The sequence below is a fragment of the Panthera onca genome, chromosome B2 (genome assembly GCF_046562875.1).
Source record: "Panthera onca isolate mPanOnc1 chromosome B2, mPanOnc1 haplotype 2, whole genome shotgun sequence".
Taxonomy (NCBI): Eukaryota; Metazoa; Chordata; class Mammalia; order Carnivora; family Felidae; genus Panthera; species Panthera onca.
In genome coordinates, this window is record NC_138343.1 from 23,123,324 (window position 1) to 23,141,767 (window position 18,444).

General features: G+C 39.3%; 1 protein-coding gene across 14 annotated transcripts in view; it reads right to left on the reverse strand.

The window, feature by feature from the left end:
- The window catches only part of FARS2 (phenylalanyl-tRNA synthetase 2, mitochondrial), a 538,848-nt gene that overhangs the window by 464,188 nt on the left and 56,216 nt on the right, over window positions 1-18,444 (reverse strand). Inside the window, exon 1 of one of the 14 annotated variants that reach the window (XM_078446670.2) lies at window positions 13,389-13,652. The exons of the other annotated variants lie outside the window; for them this stretch is intronic. The gene's annotated coding sequence lies outside the window, so the exon portion shown is untranslated. Of the gene's footprint in view, window positions 1-13,388; window positions 13,653-18,444 lie in introns of those variants that run through there. 14 annotated transcript variants of the gene reach the window in all.

Sequence of the window (18,444 nt, forward strand, 5' to 3'; positions counted from 1 at the left end):
TTCCCTTCTCTCTGAAGAACTTTTTTTAACACTTCCTGCCAGACAGATTTACTAGTGAAAAGTTCCTTCAATTTTTGAGAAACTCTTTTTCTCCGTCACTTCTGCAGGATAATTTTACTAGATTATAGCATTATTTCAAAGATATTGTGAGTTCAGTTCCAGACCATCACAATGAAGTGAATATCATAATAAAATGAGTCAAATTAATTTTTCCTAGTGCATATAAAAGCTATATTTACTGGCGTCTATTAGGTATGCAATAACATCATGCCTGAAAAACAATGTGCATAACTATTTAAAAAACACGTTATTACTAAAAAGCGTTGACCATCATCTGACCTTTCATCAAGTTGTAATCTCTTTACTGGTGGAGGATCTTTTCTCCATGTTGCTGGCTGCTGACTGATCAGGGTGGTGGTTGCTGAAGGATGGGGTGGCTACGACAATTCTTTTTTTTATTTTTAATTTTTATTTTTGAGAGAGAGGCAGAGACAGAGCGAGAGCGTGAGCGGGGGAGGGGCAGAGAGAGAGAGAAAAGGAGACACAGAATCTGAAGCAGGCTCCAGGCTCTGAACTGTCAGCACAGTTCCCGACGTGGGGCTTGAACCCATGAACCACGAGATCATGACCTAGGACGAAGTCTGACACTCAACCTACTGAGCCACCGAAGCGCCCCTACGGCAATTTCTTAAATAATACAACAATGAAGTCAGCCACACCTACTGAGTCCTCCCCTCAGGAACAATTTCTCTGTGGCTTGTAACGCTGTTTGGTAGCATTTTACCCACAATAGAATTTCTTTCAAATTGGAGACCATCCTTTCAAACCCTGGCACTGCATTTATCAACTAAGTTATGTAATATTCTAAATCTTCTGTTGCATTCCAACAGCCTTCACGGCATCGTCACCGGGAGCCCACTTTCTTTGCTCGTCTGTAACAAGCAGCTCCTCATCCGTTCAACTTTGATCACAAGATGGCAGCAGTACAGTCACATCCTCAGGCTCCACTTCTAATTCTAGTTCTCTGGCTGTTTCCACCCCAACTGTAGTCACTTGCCCCAATAAAGTCCTGAACCCCTCAAAGTCATCCACAAGGATGAGAATCAACTTCTTCCAAACTCCTATTCATGTTGGTATCTTGACCTCTTCCCATCAGTCACCAATTTTCTTAATGGCATGGAAAATGGTGAATCTGTTCCTGAAGGTTTTCAATTGACTTTGCTTAGAACTATCAGAGGAATCACTCTTTATGGCAGTTCTAGCCTTACAATATGTATTTGTTAAATAATAAAACTTGAAAGTTGAAGTTACTCCTTGATCCACGGGCTGGAGAATGGATGCTGTGTCAGCAGGCATGAAAACAACATCATGTTGTACATCTCCAACTGATGTCTTCGCTGACCAGGTGCACTGTCAACAAGCAGGAATATTTTAAGGGGAATCTTTGTTTGTTTTTCTTTTTTCTGAGCAGTAGGTCTCAACAGTGTGCTTAAAATATTCAGTTAAATCATGTTGTAAACAGATGTGCTACCATCCAGGCTTTGTTGTTCCATTTACAGGACACAGCCAGAATAGTTTAACATAATTCTTAAGGGCCCTAGGATTTTGGAATGGCGAATGAGCACTGACTTCAACTTGAAGTCACCAGCTGCTTTATACCCTGACAGGAGAGTCAGTCTGTCCTTTAAAGCTTTGAGGTCAGGCACTGACTTCTCCTCTCCTACTATGAAAGTCCTAGATGACATCTTCCAATAGAAGGCTGTTTGGTCTACGTTTAACACCTGCTGTTTAATGCAGCCACCTTCATAAATTATCTTAGCTAGCTATATCTTCTAGATAACCAGCTACAGTTTCTACATTAGCCCTGCTGCTTTACCTTGTACTTTGATATTACAAATATGGATTCTTCCCTTAAACTTCGTGAACCCCTTCTAGCTTCAAACTTTTCTTTAGCAGCTTCCACGTCTCTCTCCCCTTCACAGAATTGAAGAGAGTTAGGGCGTTGGTCTGGATTAGCATTTGGTCTAAGGGAATGTTTTAGCTGGTTTGATCTTCTATCCAAGCCGCTAAAACTTTCGACATATCAGTAAACAAGCTACTTTGCTTTCTCATCATTCGTGTGATCCCTGGAGCAGCAGTTTTAATTTTCTTCAAGAACTTTTCCTTTGCATTCACAACTTGGCTAGCTTTTTGGTGCAAGTGGCCTACCTTCTGGCCTGTCTCGGCATTTGACACGCCTTCCTCACTAAGCTTCATCATTTCTAGCTTTCAATTTAAAGTGAGAGATGTACAACTCTTCCTTTCACTTGAACAGTTAGAAGCCATGACAGGGTAACTGGCTTAATTTCAATATTCCTATGTCTCAGGAAATAGGGAGGCCCAAGAAATGGGGGAACAGCTGGTCAGTGGAGCAGTCAGAATACAGACAATATTTATTAATTCAGTTCACCATCTTATCCTGGCACACTTGTGGCACCTCAAAACAATTACAAGAGGAACATTAAAGATCACTGGTCACAGAGCACCATACCAAATATAATAATCATGGAAAAGTTTGAAATATTGTGAGGGTTATCAAAATATGACACAGAAACATGAAGTGAGAAATTGTTGTTGGAAAATGGCACCAACATACTTGTTTGATGCAGGACTGCCACAAACCTTCAATTTGCAAAAAACACAGAATGTGCAAAATTCAGTAAAGCAAAGGACAGTAAAACAAGATACGCCTGTACAGACTTCAAGGTTAACTGTTTTTTCTGATTTGCTTATGTGGTTTCTGAATAGAAATCTAGTGTAATTCTTACCCTTGAGCCTTATACAGGTAAGCTATTTATCTCTTCTGGATTTACTCAAGATTTTCTCTTTTGTCTTTTTCTGCAGTTTTAATATGCTATGTCTAAGCACACATTTTTTGAAATTTGCCTGCATAGCGTTCTCTGTGCTTCCTAGATTTGTGGTTTGATGACTGTCATCAATTTGGGGAAATGTCTCAGCCATTATTACTTCAAATATTTCTTCTTTTCCTCTTTATTCTTTTGGTATTCCCAATATACATATTTTATAGTTTTTAATTGTCCTATAGTTCTTAAACATTCTGTTCTGGTAATTTTTTTTTTCTTTTTTTCCCTTTGCTTTTCAGTTGGGCAAGTTTCTCTTGAAGAATCTGCAAACTCATTGACTGTTTCCTTGGCCCCAGTCTAGTCTACTGGGGACCCAAAAGGCATTCTTCATTTCTCTTACAGTGTTTCATTTCTAGCATTAATTCTGATTCTTTCCAGAGTTTCCACCTCTCTGCTTATATCTATCTGTTCTTGAATTTTGCCCACTTTTTCCATTAGAACCCTTAGCATATTAATTATACATATTTTAAATGCTCAGTCTGATCATTCAATAATCTCTTCTGTATCTGACTATGGTTCTTCTAATGCTTCATTTGGCTCTTCAAACTGTGTTTTGCCTTTTAGTGTGCTTTGTAATCTTTTGTTGAAAGCCAGATATGATGCATTGTGTAAAAGGAACTAAGGCCTTTAGTGTGAGGTTGTATGTGTATCTGGCTAGGAGGTAAGCTGCGTTTACTGTTGGTTTTAGGTGGCAAGAGGCTAAAAATTCCTCTAGTGTCACTGTTTTTGTCTTTCCTGATGCCTTAGGCTTTCTCTTACAAGGGTTGGAGCCTTGCTGTTGATAATCCCATGTTATTATCCAGGACCATGACTGATATGGTAGTAAGGTACATAGTGCTATAATTAGGTCTCAGTCTTTTAGGGAGCCTGTGCCCCTGGACTGTGACTTTCACAAGTGTTACTCAGCTTTCTTCTTCCCCCTAAGGTGAAACCAAAAGTCTAGAATGGGCTGGAATTGGGTATTTCCCATTCCCCAAGTCAGTTAGGTTCTGTTAGGTAAAACCCAGGTCTGTTAGGCTTTAGTAAAATAGTATCTTTTATGGCAGGCTTTTGTTAAGGAGAACAGAATGCTCTGGATATATTTCAAAATGGTTTATCTTCCCCTCCTACTGCCAGAAACAGGAGAGGGCTTTTCTGAGACTCTGGTGGGGCTTCTGGAAGTAAAATTCATGAAAGCACAGAGCCCTTCTCCCCAATACAGGGCCCTGGTAGTTTTTAACTCTCACCCACAAGCCTCTAGAAATTCACCTGTTACAGTTTAACTGTTCCTAACAGTCCTGGTGGGGGAAGGGGGGGGGAGGGGAGCAAGGGCTGGGCATGGGAGGGCTCTACTCTTGGACTTCTATTTCTGGTAAACCGTGATTCTTGCTATGCACTCCTCTTTCCATTTCTTGGGCCAACAATTTACTCTGTGACCTCGATTCTCTCATGGATCTGAGAAGAATTGTTGATTTTCAGTTTGTTGATCTTATTTTCTCACTATGAGGACAGGACAGTGGACTTGTAAGGTCTTCACATGTCCCATGAAACTGTTTGGTTTAGTAATGTGTCATTTTGGTGATATTATAGTCCTATTTACAATGCTCAAAACTACAAAGATCTGTTTATTTCAAGTATTTTGTTTATAACATGCTATATGGAAATACTACTTGCATACAGAAAAAACACTCAGCACATATGAGTGTTTAGAAAAGCAGCTAATCCTTCCTACAGTGCCACTCAACCTAGATGTATCTTGCGCAGTACATCTGACATTTAAAAATCTCTCTGTTTGGATTACAACGATCTTTTCTTTATAAATAACTTCTAAAACCAGATGTTAGCCAACACAAATATGGCTCCATTAGTCAGTGAAGGCTGCCAGTTAAGCATCTGGATAGCCACCAGCATGCCTCTCCATAATGAAGCCCTTGCAGATGACAGAGTGAGCACCAGCAGTATATGCTGCTTTATTTCTAAGGCACAACTCATTTGTTGATGCCATGCAAGGCGGCAGGAGGCAAATGATTTCATTTCATATGAAGCAGGTTCCTATATGGTTGTTTATCATGGTCATTTACCTCTGAACATGCATGTATAACCAGCCCATCATAAGTGTGTTAGGTGTTTGGGTGCCCTCTATTCCCCCTTTCTCCAAAAATCATCTTACTCTTTAGAAACAAAACATTCTTTTCAAAATAATATGCTGCCAATGGTGTATCTTGATGCTTTGGGAAATACATGTTTTGTTGCTAGTATATCATTCTTTCTTTGGAAGACGGGGAGAGCTATTACTTCACCGCAAATACTTAAGAACTTACTATTTCTCAAACTGTGGAATGTTTTTTTTTCCAGATTATATTTTCATAACTTATCTTAGCTCCTTCGTCTTACCATTAAATGAATTTCCCTTCTAACTGTAATTTCTGGCTTCAAAACTTATTTACCTCAGTAAATCTACAGTGAAATTCATTACATGTAATTTATGACTTTAGAATCACATTCACATCAACAGACCAAAATGTCACACAGTGTTTGATTTTACTATGGGGTTCTGCAGGTGTCGCAAACATGTAAAGAGATGAGACAACTATCCACGAAGCTATGATAATGGGGAAAGGTCAGATAACACATACATATAAAGGAATACTCACCTTGTCTGACATTGTCCATCATTACATGGAGGTCTTAACCCTTATTAACGTTTGTCCAAGATTCTCATAACAATATTAGTTGATTATCTAATATTCAGGCAGACTATTCCTTATCCCAAAAGATTATTCCTAAAATCCAAATAATTTAAATGAACGTAGAAACCTTATGTTATGAAAGATTCCTAAACCTCTTCAAAACCAAGAATCCATCAGCAAGATCATCAACCACCAATTATCTCCACCCACAATTTGCCAGCTTTATCATTTCAGATTTTTGTATATTAGATTTTCCTGAAATAGAGCACAACTGAACTTTTGTTACACAGATTGTATTTCTTTCTCAAAGAAATCCAGATTGCTATATAAAAGTTGCCTCAAAAATTCTCAAGAATCTTTTCAGATAAAAGTAACATAAATTCTCAATTCAATTATATGAAAGAGTAATGAAACTTATATTTCCCAAACTGAAATATAAGCTTTTTAGATGCCACTGACCCACAGGGCCAACAGGCCTTCCATGGATCACAAATATGGGGAGAATCCCCTTACTCCATGGCTTAATGCATAGAAGATATTCAAGATCATTAATCATTAGAGAAAAAACATCCATTCAAACAGCAGACAAGATATAAGCTCTAACTGAGGAGAAATCAGACTAGAGGAAGTTCACCACATAAGGTCAGTGCTTAGTAGAAACCCAAGAGACTTCCTCAGCTATTCCTTGGAAGGAGAATCCAGCAGTGCTGGTGATCCCTGCCGAAACACAGAAACGACCTACCCCTTCCCCCACATCATCCCTGCTTTCCCTGCTCCCACTGGCCTCAATCAAGTGATAACTCTGCTCTGCCCCACACACCCCATCCCGCCCACCACAAGTTCTACTGAATCCATCTCTTCAATATCTCAGGGATCCATCTTCCTCTTTCCATCCCTACTGTCATTGCCTCCATCAGGCCACCTTTATCTAAGGGACCCTTGACTACATTCCCTTAGTCCAGTCTCAGCTTTCTCAATCTATTTTCCCCCAAACAACCAGCAATATCTTCCAAACTACAGGTCTGATCAAGTCACTCTACTGGTGATGCACCTGGATAGCTCAGTTGGTTAAGCGACCAACTTCAGCTCAGGTCATGATCTCATGGCTCATGAGTTCGAGCCCCACGTAGGGCTCTGTGCTGACAGCTCAGAGCCTGGAGCCTGCTTCAGATTCTGTGTCTCCCTCTCTCTCTGCTCCTCCCCCACTCACACTCTCTCTCTCAAAAATAAATAAACATTAAAAAAAAATTTTTTTAAGTCATTCTACTAGAAAAATCATTTAGTGGCTCTTCCATACCAAAAAATGTCTCTGTGGATAAAATCTTTATGCCTCAGCATAATTATACAGACCTCCATAAATTGGCTTGGATGTTCCCAAATTTTGCTACACATAGAAATCTGGGAAGCTTTGCAACTTCCAATGTCTTGGCATACCCCATCCCAACTGTCACAATGCCTGCAGGCAGGAGCCAAGTATCAGTATTTTTTCATTTCCAAGTGACTCCAAAGTCAACAAAGCTTTGGGAAACAATGCTTCCCTCTAGAGATTCACCTCCTACAACTCTCTGACTCCAAGCCACAAACTAGCCTACCTGACCCATTTTCTGTTTTTCAATAATCCAAGGCTTTGCTGAGGCTATTCCCTGTGAACACTCTTCCCTCAGTTAAGACTTGTACAAATCAATGTCCTAAAAGAGCTCCCAGTATATTTTAGCAGAGTCCTTAAAGAATTCTCTATCAGAAATTACTTTCTGGGGAAACAATCAACAAAACTAAAAGGCAACCTACTGAATAGGAGAAGATATTTGCAAATGACATATCCAATAAAGGGTCAGTATCGGAAAAATACAAAGAACTAATAAAACTCAATACCCAAAAATTAATCCAATTAAAAAAGGATAGAAAACACGAACAGACATTTCTCCAAAGACGACATACAGATGGCCAACAGACCCATGAAAAGACGCTCCATGTCACTCATCATCAGGAAAATGCAAGCAAAACTACCATGAGATATCACCTCACACCCATCAGAATGGCTAAAATAAATAAAAAACACAAGAAACAGCAAGTATTGGCAAGGATGTGGAGAAAAAGGAACCCTCATGCACTGTTGGTGAAAATGCAAACTGGTGCAGCCGTTGTGGTAAATAGTACGGAGGTTCCTCAAATAATTAAAAATAGAAATGCCATATGATCTGGGAATCGCACTACTGGATATTTACCCAAAACATACAAAAACACAATTCAAAGGGATACATGCACCCCTATGTTTACTACAGCATTATTTACAATAGCCAAATTATAGGTGCATCCCAAGTATCCATCAACAGATGAATGGATAAAGATGTGGTATATGGTACACACACACATAGGAATATTATTCAGCCATAAAAAAGAATGAAATCTTACCATCTCCAACAACCACTGAATCCAATGGATGGAGCTAAGTACACTGCCAAGTGAAATAAGTCAGTCAGAAAAAAACAAATACTATATGATTTCACTCATATGTAAAATAAAGAAACAAAATAAATGAACAAGGGAAAAAAGAAAACAACAAGAAACAGACTCTTACCTGCAGAGAACAAACTGATGGCTACCAGGTGTGGAGGTACAGGAGAGAGGGAATTGGTGAAGGGGATTAAGAGTACACTATCATGATGAGCACTGAGTAATGTATAGAATTGTTGAATCACTATATACACCTAAAACTAATATAACATTTGGTATCTTAACTACACTGGAATTAAAATTTACAAAAGGAAAGAATGAATTACCTTCTGGAAATACCCAATCAAGTCACTGACAAGGAAAGCACATATTAAACAGCTATACATACAGATCTGTGCTGTGAAAGTTGTGATGTGTAAGTGGTAAATGCAGTTGGGAATCAGCTAAGACGATAAAGTATGGCCCTAAACCACTCGGCTTTTATCCAATAAATTTTTATACTTTGCTAAAAAAAAGGAAAGTATAAAACTAGCAGTAAAGTATAAGTGACTGCATAACCAGAACTAGCTGACAACAGTCTCTCTGGGTGTCTGGGTGTGCACAACCTGGGACCTAGGTAAGGATTTTGTGGCATGTTCTAGCCTGGGATTTGTCTGGCATATCCCTCACAGACAAGAATCCCCAAACGTGGGATTCAGATGTTTCTCTAGTTAACCATTATCTGTTTAAATAACACTGAGATTTGTTTTTAGGGTATTGGTTGTTTGTATTTTGCTGGTAAGCTTGCTCTGCACTCCTACCACCTTCCAAATACACACACACACACACACACACACACACGCAAAATCTCTCTCTGTGTCTCTGTCTCTCTCCCTCTCTTCTCAAATCTCAGTTAAAGGCCATGCCTATAGGTTCTCTGGCAACTTGTGCTTCCCCTATTATACCACTGAATACACAGTGTTGGGTCTTCCTATTGATCAGACAGCAACCCCATTGAACACCCAAGTTCTCTGGAAGCCAGGGGCAAATCCTCCTTGGTGACCACACATCCCCAAAAGGAAGCATCAGATGGAAGCTCCTAAGGAAAGGGACTGCGCCCTCACCGTTGAACAGCTGTCTCCAGCACATCCAGCACTGGCACATACTAGGCACTCCATTGTTTATTCAAGTCCAGGTTGGATCCCTTAAAAATGATAAATCAATACTTGCCACTGGGGTCTTGAAATTTTGAGAGATGGCTCTTTAAGAAAGAACAGCCGGAATAGGAGGCAGGAATAAAGTGCCTCATAATTTCTAGCACATCCTGGAAATTATCCTACTTTTCAAAACCCTCTTCAATGAGGACATTCCCAGCAGCTACAGAAATGAACCAAATCTTTAAGTTTTGATATTCCCAGTTCTTTCTCCTGTCTTACTATAATATTCTGTACCATTGTTAACGTCTTTTCCAGGTTGGTGATATTGCCCTCCAATGTCAAACAATAAGTCCTCAAATAATAAAGACTATTCCCAGGGCTGTTAGGAAGAATAAGTGAGAATGTAAAAAAAAATAAAATAAAAAGTCTTCTGGAACACAAGAAAATACTATACAAATGTAAGTTATGAGACTTATAGATTAATAGCAAGCAAAACCCAAAAGAAATTCTTACTGAAATTTTTATACTTTAATTTCTGGGGATAAATGAATGCCATGAATGAAACTGCATCACTTTTGAATTAAAGGCACATTCACAAGGATTGCAGCTTCATTCATAATCTGAATTGTTTCCAGAAGATGGTCCCAAATCATGTGCTTTTTTCTAAATTATCTACCAGTTTCAGACATTGCACACATCTAAAAAGCTCATTAGAAGTCAAAGAGCTTTATGTACCTAAATTTGGTTTGTGGATGAATATGTTTATTGCATAAAACCCATTAACATTCAGAAGATCCTATGATGCATGGAAAATTATTTAAACTAACTTTTACCCCCAAAGAAATCTACAGTGGGTAAATTCACACGGGGCCACAATGGAGATGTTATACCACTATGGATCAGAAATGCATTACAGTTATGCAAGAAGGCAGTCTGTGAGTGGCTTTTTGTCTCTCATTCTGACAGCGAGATCCAATCATGAGCCTCTAGTTCCATCACTTACAAACCTTCAGGTTCTCGGGGCACCTGGGTGGCTCAGTCAGTTAAGCATCCAACTTCGGCTCAGGTCATGATCTCACAGTTCGTGGTTCAAGCCCCACGTTGGGCTCTGTGCTGACAGCTCAGAGCCTGGAGCCTGCTTCAGATTCTGTGTCTCCCTCTCTCTCTGCCCCTCCCCTGCTCATGCTCTCTCTCTGTCTCAAAAATAAAACATCACGGGGCGCCTGGGTGGCGTAGTCGGTTAAGCGTCCGACTTCAGCCAGGTCACGATCTCGCGGTCCGTGAGTTCGAGCCCCGCGTCGGGCTCTGGGCTGATGGCTCGGAGCCTGGAGCCTGTTTCCGATTCTGTGTCTCCCTCTCTCTCTGCCCCTCCCCCGTTCATGCTCTGTCTCTCTCTGTCCCAAAAATAAATAAAAAACGTTGAAAAAAAAAAGAAAAAAAAGAAAAAAAAAAAAGAAAAGAAAAAGAAGTAAAACATCAAAAAAAAAAATTTTTTTAATTAAAAAATAAAAACCTTCACGTTCTCACCAACCCCCCCCCCCACCATGTTTAAGCTTAAAAAGAGGCTGATGGCCCTCTTCTTAGTTAGATAAACCACCAAGATCAAAAACTGAAAAGGTCTCAATCTTAACAGGGCTTCATATATCTAAAGAGGACAGGATGAACAAATTAAGTTGATCTGAGTCTCATACCACAATCTACAAGAAAGTTTTACAGAATTTTTTCTACGTAACATTTGTTAAGGAGTATAGATATATAAATGTTCTAATACAGAGAAAGAAAACTCTATAAACTCATACTCAGATAACCCCTGTTGAGTTAAAAATAATTGAACAGACTATAAGCACACACACACACACACACACACACACACACACAAAATTCCAACAGTACCCCCCCCCCAATCTCTACCTCAGTTACTTTGTCACCTTTCTTACAACAGTTAATGTTTCCTATTTTGGAAAGATTTATTTAATCTATTAAATTTAATAGATTTATTTAATCTATTTAAATAGATTTAAATCTATTTAATAGATTTATTTAATCTATCTATAAAACATTCTCTTCGAGTATTTCTATAAGCAGGGTCATAGGCCACATCTTGCTTTTCATTTAAGAACAACATGCACTGGCATTTTTTCCTCTGTCAGCACATTATACATACTCCTCACTCTTTGGACAGCTACAGATCATACTACCATTTGGGGGTGCCAGGATTTATTTAACCAGTGCCACACTGAGATGCTCTGGTCTCCCAGGTTTTTGCTACAGCAAATGATGCTGGAATAAGCATCCTTGCCCACATAACTTAGCACATCACTGTGTAAGTACAGAAGGAAGGTGATTTTTTAAAGGTGGGATTCCTAGGGAAAAAAGCATATGCAATCTACTTTGATGCTGTCTGTAGATCTTATGTTTTTGTGGTGAGAGTTTCTGTTTGCCGAAATTCTCATGAGCGCTTAGAATTTTATTATTTTTTTTATTTTTTTTTGCCTAACTGGTCAAAAATAATACCTCATTGACATACCTGTATATTTTGTATATTGTATATTTTTTCTTAAACTACCAATTCTCTCTCTCTCTCTCTCTCTCTCTCACACACACACACACACACTATTGGATTAATAGTTTTTCATTATTTCATTTTTCATTATGAATTCTTTTAAAATTAAGAATTGTTTTAAAATTAAGATAGTTATTGGCAACTCTTTCTTAGCCACGTGTGTTACAAATATACGGCTTAGAGAAAGGTCTTCACCATTCCAAAATTATAAATAAGTCCATCCATGTTTTCTTACAGTTTTACTTCTTTGTATTTTCATGCTTTAATCTTTGATCTATATGGAATTCACCTCGGTGTAAAGAATGAAAGAGAAAAAAATGCATTTTGTTTAATCTTGTTTCCCCGAACATTTAAATTATTGGAAAATCTATTTTCTACAGTGGTTTGAAAACCATCATTATCATAATCCAATTTCAGGTCCATTTCAGGTTTACTTCTGGATACTATTTTGTTCTGTTGATCTGTCTGCCTATTTCTTCTTTTGTAGCAAGAAGTTGAAGTTACCCAGTTCCAGCGTTTAAGTAATGATAGCTTCATAATGTATCTTAACATACAGTAAGTCCAGGTGCTGCTCCTTCTTCATTTTCCAGAATTTCCCAGGTTTTTCTCCCATTTTTATTTTTGCAGATGAATTCTGTATCATTTGCCAACTCCCTCCATAACAAAACTCTTTTGAATTGGGAAAGCACCAATTTTACAAATTTCTAGAGAACTGACCCCTTTCAATATTGAGCCTTCCTTTCTAAACTCTTCCTTTTTCCATTTCTTCAACCCTCCTATCATAGCCCTTTGATTTTAAAGTTTTCATCATATAACTCTTCCACATTTCTTATTCCAAGTTTATCCACAGCTGTTGTAAAAAACCTAGTTTTAAACATATTTTGTTGGATAGGTAATATACAGAAACACTACAAAATTAAAAAGATACAAAGGGATATAAATTAAAAGGTAAAGCTCCCTCCCACCCCTATCCCCCAGCCATCTAGATTTCTTCCCTGGAAATCATTTCAAATCTGCATCAGATGTAAATCATTTTGCTGTTAAGAAATTAGTATGTCCTCTCTTTAAACAGAAAAGCTCAAGGCTAAAATGAATCTCACGCACTCCAGGTCTTAAAGATAACCCTTGCTCCTGCCAGTCAGCCTGGATTCCTACTTCTCCTTAAATCTTCCATGTCTAATCCACCAGTAAGTCCTAATGCATCTACCCCAGGTTCATCTACTTCTTCCCTAATTCAGCTAGACTACAGAATCAGAGAAGGCAGAGACCCCGCTGACTTCATGTCTGTTTATCCTGTACACAGCACAGTGACAGGCACAGAATGTTAACAGTGCACCACTGCCCCATGCATACAAAGTGCCTGATGTAGTACTGCATGTTAGAACAGTAGTCACAATGGGGGCTACACAAAGGGGGGTCTGCAGGTGCCTAGTGCCAACCTATGGTAGGTAAGGACAAAACAGTAGGTACAAAAATCCTTTTGGAACAATTAGGCTGCCACATTCTTCCAATAATTCACGTTTCTCAAAATTTACAAAAATCAACAACAGAATAGAAATAAAAAATTATGATCTTTTGCCACAGATGGTTTAAGAAGCAGGGGCATGTAAGCCACCAGTATCTCATGCCTAGACTACACTGGTAGGCATCCAATGAGACTCACTGCTTCCTCTCTTGCCTACCTCCAATCCATTTCTACAGTGATCCTTCTAGAGAGTAACACAGAACCACAGCCGTGCAGCTCAAATCCTTCAGTGCTCACCCTCAGCATTCTCCAGGACCTACAAATCTCCACATCACTGGGTTCCTTCCCGCTTCTGTGACCTCACTCATTATCTGTTTTGTTACCATCTGGGTGCCGGGCTCTGTCTGCCTTCCCAGGATTTACCACTGTCTTTCTGCCTTGAGGCCATTATATGGCACGCTCCCTCAGCTAGGAATACCTGGCCCAGTAGATACTCAATAAACTGAGAAAAGAATTAATGGAAGAAGAATAATTTTATAGCAGGCTACATTTAAAAAGTAAAAAAATTCTCACATCCATGCCCCATTTTTTTGATAAAAATAAAAACTTCACACTCTCCCTTTTAAACTTTTTTTTTTAAAGATTTATTTTTAAGTAATCTCTATACCCCGTGTGGGGCTTGAACCCAAAACCCTAAGACCAAGAGTCGCGCACTCTACTGAATGAGCCAGCCAGGCACCCCTTCCTTTACTTCAGTCTTAAAAGATTCTCATATCTTGAAGCAATGTGAGTAGGGTGTAGGTAAGGCAGAAGATAAAGCACAATGTGGGATCCTGTCCTCCCAAAACCAAGTGTGCAGGGCAGCTCTGTGTTCTAACCACCCGCCCTTTAAGATTCCCACAGGCACCACCCTTTCTTAACCACCACCCACAACTGTAAGCTGAGCTGAGGTAATTCATAAAACAGGAAATCAAATAATTAACAAATATATGCCAGAATGTTCAAACTCACTGGCAACCAAGCAAAAAATTAAAAACTCAATGCTATTATTTTGCTTATCAAGTTAACAAAGCTTAAACAGCAATAATAACCAACATTAATGTGCAGTGTGTGGTTAGTTTCCAATGTTTGGCATTCGTAGTATCAACTTATGGAAAACAATATATACAATATTATACAACATAAAACCCTGTGTATATGTTTTGTGTGTGTGTGTCTGTAACATCAAAATGTTTTATCTTTTTTGACCAGCAATTCAACTCTGAGAAAACACCCTAAAGAACTAATCCTAAATACATACCAAGCTTCATGCATAAAAAGCTCACTAGAGGATAATTTGTAATTGGGAAAATACTGGAGCTGTGCCAATCAATTTCTCTCAGAAGAAAGAGGGAGCCCATCACTACTGACTGAACAGACATTGCACCCAGGTCTGTCTCCATGACTGAGGGGCAGTGCAAAACCCCACTGAGGAAAAAGGGCTGAGCCTGTGGTCCAGACACTGCCAGAATAAGCAAATATTTTAATAACTGCCTCCTGATGAAAAATTCAGGTATCTGTAAAGGAAATTATATAACAAGGAAAAACATGCATTAAGTAGAAAGAAAAAACACTTGCATAAATAGACTGATTACAAGCACATAAAAATTACATATAGGAAAGGAATGGCAGACAATTTTGAAACATTATAAGTGGCTTGCATTCAACTAGAAGGAACTTGGGTTAATTTTCTCTTTTCTTTCAGTTTTTCCTCATTTTCTAAATTTTTGAGAACAAGCTTATAGTTCCTATCACAAACAAACAAAAAAAAAATTAGTCCCTTTGAGACCAAACAAAGTAAAAAAGTGCCTACCTCAGCAAGTTGTAACAAAATGTTTATCCACAGTGTTAAGAATCTTCTAGCTTCTTTTACTGTATAACCATATTACTGGTTATTGCACAGAAGGCAGTATGGAGCTAGAAACCATCCTGTCCACTAGTCGACAAATAGGATTAACAAGATTATCTTTGTGCTCTCCCAGGAAAAAAGTGGTTTACACTCTGAGACAGTTTTAAACAGTAGCACCATGCATAAAATAAGCTATTCAGTCATACCAAGGACAAACATTTCTACCCCAAAGTTATATAAACACAGTAAAAGCCCTCTGAAATGTAAATATTCATAAATTTCAAACCCGATTACCCAGTAGCTATAACTACTGACAGCTTATGTGGTTAACATCAATTTCGAGAGGCCTCAAGCCATTGCAGACTGAGCAGGCTGTAGTCATCCACAAATCATTCAAATCCCAGGGCAGACATCACATGGCTGTTAGAAGGACCCGGAGACTGTTCATTCTCCCTCCTGCTTTGTCTCCTCAGTGGTGCCATTTGGCATTCACCACGGGCACTTCCCTCACTATTAAAGCCTTTAGCTTTAGAACTTCAACTGTGCAAACAAATGTGCTTGTCACATTCAGGATGAGAGGTTACAAACAGGAAGGAAGAAAAAACACCACACAGACGATGCAACACTGAGGTTTAGATTTCAGTCACACAAGAGAAATCAAGAAACTCAAAGTTAATGCTCCCTTGACAACCTTAAATCTCTACTCCGCACGTATGAATCATAATCAGAGTTTTATTAGGGTCACAATTGCAGCAAATACACACTCAAATCATGTACCACAACTAACACTGAGCATTCTTCCTCTGAAATAAAAAGTTTATATTCAAATCCAGAGATAACGCAAAGCTGTAATTTTGTATGAAACTGAATTTGGATCCCGCGCTATCCCTTGACCTCTATGGCTCTGGACCCTATCTGACTATTGCATCAAGGTCACAATCTCTTTAACACATCTGTGCAGCTACAAGAGAGGGGAAATGTGGGCATATGGCAAAGTAAACTCCAAACATAGATCTGGTGAGGGTATGGGGGGATAGGAGTAGCAAAACAAGTGCCCTAAGTTCTGTCAACACCATGTAGTGGAAGGGACACCAGAGCAGGAACCAAAGGACCAGGTCTGAGTTCCCAGTCGTCATCCACTATCTGTATGATCTTGAGGAAGACACTTGGCCTTACCAGGCTGGGTTTCTTCATCTGTTGAACAAGGAGATCCTGTGAGATGATGTGGGAAGTAAAACACACAAGTGAGAGGTCTTTTCCAGCATTACCTTTGTCAGGTAATTTCTCCACCAAAGCGTCCTCCTCCTTTACCCCTGGGAGATCTGCTGCAGGTTTTACATGAGAACCCAGGACCAGTGCAATCCTGTCAGGTCACTGCAAGGCTTTGGTAGAACTCCTGGGACCATGAGGATGCAGCCTTCATCTCCCCCATTCATTCATTCAGATGACACAAAGCCACCACTACATACATAACATACAAAATAATATGCTAGACAATCCAGGGGACAGGTATAAAAAGTAACGATTTTAAAAGGTACAGTCCCTCTTTAAGGCATTTAATGTTTACCGTCCAATGGGAAACAAAGAATTAGAGGAAACTGTAATGGCACAGATCTAGAACAAATTACTAATGAAGCAAAGTACCTTTCCAGCTGAGGCCTAGGTATGACCTCAAAATCCTCAACACAAGCATTCCATTAGCAACTGAAAGACTGTAGTTATCAGGTGAGGGAAGTTTTGCTGCCCAGGTAGGCCTGCTCCTGAGCATATGCCCAGATACCTCCCCTACCTGTCCTAGAACTCCTTCAAATTCCACCTTCACTTCCAAATCATTAGGTATTCTCAGAAAGGAGAGGGCCACTAAGAACCTCAGCACAGTGGCTAAAGGTTGTTAACTAACCTTTGCCAATTTTTAAAAATTTTCAAAATTCCAGAGAAACAGGGAATACACATAAGTTGCTTTATTCCTTGTCTAACACACTGCAATACTAAACACTGAACTGGACAATTACTACACTGGCATTAGACACCTAATATATTCCTATTAACAAGAATAATGCATAATGTCATTGAGGCTTAAATCAACACACACAGGAATCCATGAGTTCTGCGTGCACACGCGCACACACACCCACACACACACACACCCTTCTCCTCTCCTACTCTGAGAGGCCACATCCCTAACCCTGGCTAGCCATCTGGGAAACAAATGACTTTGTGATGGCATTGTAAATTGGTTCCACTCCTCTGGAAAGCAATCTGGCAATATGTTTTAGAAGCCATAAAATTCTTCATACTCTTTGACCTAGTAATGCCACACCTGGGACTCTCTCATAAGAATCTAATTCAAAATATGGAAATACTTACACGCACAAAGATATACCTTATGGTGTTATTAATAATTGTGAAAAGGTGGGAGCAATGTACTTGTCAACAACAGAGTTAAATAATTAATGGTACAGTACCACAACAGAATATTATGCAACCATTAAAATGGTAATGATGTAGATTATGTAGCAATAAAGGGGGATGCAGACAGAAAACAACAGGCACAAATATGTAAAAATCATTGCAGAAAAGTTTAAAAACTGATAATCACTGTTTTAGGATGGTAAATGGAGGTGCTTTTTTCCCTTTTTATTTCTTATCTTTTTGTCATATAGTATTCTTTTAGGGGTGCTTGGGTGGCTCAGTCAGTTAAGCAACAGACTCTTTTTTTAATGTTATTTATTTTGAGAGACAGACAGGCAGGCGGAGGAGGGACAGAGAGGGAGAGAGAGATCATTTTGACCTGAGCCAAAATCAAGAGTCGGACACTTAACCAACTGAGTCACCCACGTGCCCCTCAGGTGCCCTTAAGTGACCGACTCGATTTCAGCTCAGTCATCATCTCATGATTCGTGAGATCGAGCCTCACATTGGGCTCTACACTGATAGCATGGAGTCTGCTTGGGATTTTCTCTATCCCTGTCATCTCTCAAAATAAACATTTACAAAAGAGAGAGAGAGAATCCTTTTGAAAAAAATGGAAGGCAGGCTTTTAATCTTAAGAATAAAGAGGAAAGGGGCCACATCAGAGAGTAAAGCCTGCTCTCTTACCCAGAGAGGAAGGGGACCAGAGGCATTTCACACTGCATGAGGGGCTGGAATTCATATGCACAGAGCAGCTTCATGGAGAACCTTCTGGAGGTGTCCCATATTATCAACAATTACCAAAAAAATGAGCAGTGCCCACCAGCTAACCCCATTCCACTCCCTCCATTATGAGCATCCTGAGGCAGAGAATTCCCCAAGCACACCACACATGCTGTCAGCTTAGTTCTCTGTTAAAGAGATTTATATGGGGTCATATGAGGCTGTACAATA